The 2676-nt window shown below is 37.9% G+C and overlaps 1 long non-coding RNA gene across 1 annotated transcript; it reads right to left on the bottom strand.

Annotated features, from left to right (window-relative positions):
* Nucleotides 1-533: 533 nt before the first annotated feature.
* On the bottom strand, nt 534-2430 carry LOC133611288 (uncharacterized). Its single transcript, XR_009815975.2, has 3 exons — nt 1918-2430; nt 958-994; nt 534-725 (listed from the first exon to the last, which is right to left on the bottom strand). It is a non-coding gene; the product is annotated as an uncharacterized lncRNA (long non-coding RNA).
* Between the last annotated feature and the right edge of the window lie 246 nt (nt 2431-2676).

Here is a 2676-nt window from a genome sequence, read left to right on the forward strand (position 1 = left end):
CTAGCTGTCAAAAATGATTTACGACCTAGCTGTCAAAAATGATTAATGACCTAGCTGTCAAAAAGTCAAATGACCTTGGGGTCAAAGGTCAAAGGGGGGTGGGGTTATGGAAAGGTCAGAGGGAGGGGGGAGGAGGGGGAATACACCTTGTGTCAGAAATGATTAATGACCGGGATACACCTTGTGTCAGAAATGATTGATGACCCTAGAAGAGGAGGTGGGGTTATGGAAAGGTCAGAGGGTGGGGGGTATGAGGAGTCCCACGAGTCTCGCAGCCTGCCTTGTGAACCCCGACAAAGTCATGGGAGGAGTGGTGGAGAAAAGTGGTCAAAAGTCGTCAAAATGTTCAAAAATCACACGCGTAATAAACACCAGGTGCTCTCATTTTCACACACACACACACACACACACACACACACACACATATATATGTGAATGGGTTTGGTTACAACAAAGTATTTGTTAGTACGAGCGCCAAGAGGAAATGGAAAAGATGGAGAAGCACTTTGTTTCAGCAGCCGTAATTAGTGAAACGCCAGTTTCCATTTATAAAAATAATAAAACATACCTGGCCGCTCCTCGCAAAAGTAGAGTTTTTTTTTAAACGCACTCAAATTCCTCCAACCGAGTCTTTGCGTGAGAAATGGTGCTTGGATGCTTACGGAATGGTTGGATCTTTTGGATATGTTTTCAAATATCATACAGGAGATATTTGCTTGTTTCAGCTGAAAGAGAGAAGAGACGAAAGCCCGATTAGTGAAATTGTACCCACGCACACACACACACACACACACACACACACACACACACACACACACACACACACACACACACACACACACACACACACACACACACACACGTACATACACACAACAATAGTGCATAGGAAGGTTGGGAAGAAGAGGAGATAAGACAGTCAAAAATGGTAAAAAGTTCCAATTTTATCCAAAATACCTCTCAGGGTTCCAGTCCCACGAGTCCCGCAGCCGGCCTTGTGAACCCCAACAAAGTCGTGGGAGGAGTGGTGGAGAAAAGTTGGAAAAGTGGTCAAAAGTCGTCAAAATGTTCAAAAATCACACACGTAATAAACAGCATGTGCTCACACACACACACACACACACACACACACACACACACACACACACACACACACACACACACACACACACACACACGCACACACACACACACACACACACAGCAAATGGTTGGTATACGGTTTAATTGTTGTTGTTTGAAACATTATACGTTTACGATTTTTACTGACAAAAACCAAATGTTATTTTCTTGAGAAAGCAAAAGGTCTTTTAGATTAGATGCCCACCCCAGACAGAGACAGATACACAACAGTTTTGTAATATGTAATTAATTTAGTCGTTATTAACATACTGAGATGAAGAATATCTTATTTTTAATAAGGTTGAAAGTATTTCTCATCATTATTTTTCTTTGTACTCTGTAAGCACTAATATTTTGAACAATCTCTTAAACAGGATCATATCAGTTCAATTTTTAACTTCTTTACTTAATGCATTCCGTAATTTTTATTTTACATACTGATATGCTAAAAGTTTTAAGTGTTGTACGTGCATATAAATGTTTAAAATTATTTTTTAAGGTTATATTTTTCCTTTTTGTTTTGTTTTTTGTGTTTTGTTTTTTTTGTTGAGAAGAATTGTTGTACGTTCTCGGGTGGCAGGTTATAGTCTGCTTTGTACATTATTTTAGCTGTTTGCAATTTTACCAAATTATAGAACTTTAATATATCTGACGAGTCAAATGATTTTCATTTTACAAGAAAAAAAAACATACAATATACTATATATATATATATATATATATATATATATATATATATATATATATATATATATATATATATATATATATATATATATATATATATTTACTTACAAATGTTCCCTTTTTGCTCCGGGTGGAAAGGAGGCTTTTCTTACGCCAGAGAGTCCCGAGGAAGAGGCTTTTTTCCCGGCAAAGACTCCCGACAACGAAGGCTTGCTCACGGACAACATCATCGAAAAAGATGGTGAGGGTCTTACATGCTCCCGCTGTAAGTTCTTTTTGCTTTCTGTACGTTCTTCCTTAAAGCTCCGGAGTTTTGAGGAGCTCCTCACACTAACCCGTCTTTTGCACAAATGAATTTCGCGCGCAGAGAAGTAGGCGGGGTTTGATTCCAGAGGTGGGGGTTTGTTTCCGGGTGCGATTGTGAGAGTGTTGAGTGAAAACGAGAGCGCCACATGCGGTTAAAGTCCTTCATATTTTTCAACACTTTATTGTTACATCCCTAATGCCAACGAACAATAAAGATGGTAACTTTGTTTAGAAATATTTATTCATACCGTAAATGTGCTGTTTATTACGCTGTTACATGAATACTAATAACTCTTAAAGTTTTGTCCATTTTATAGCAATGAAAAGTGCTGATAAAAAAAAACTAGTAATCAATGTTTTGAGGACGGTCGAAATAGCGGCAATAAATACAAACAAAACAACACCAAAGCTTTCTTGATGTGTTAAGAAAGCCGCACGTATGTATATAAACAAAATTAGCCGGCAGACTTTGACTAAAGGCTTTTTTTTTTTGTTTCTTTTTTCTGACTCAACATTTTCTCACTGTAGTTAGACAGCTTCAGGAATCCATTAGGAATACAA

The sequence above is a fragment of the Nerophis lumbriciformis genome, linkage group LG08 (assembly GCF_033978685.3).
Source record: "Nerophis lumbriciformis linkage group LG08, RoL_Nlum_v2.1, whole genome shotgun sequence".
Lineage (NCBI taxonomy): Eukaryota > Metazoa > Chordata > Actinopteri > Syngnathiformes > Syngnathidae > Nerophis > Nerophis lumbriciformis.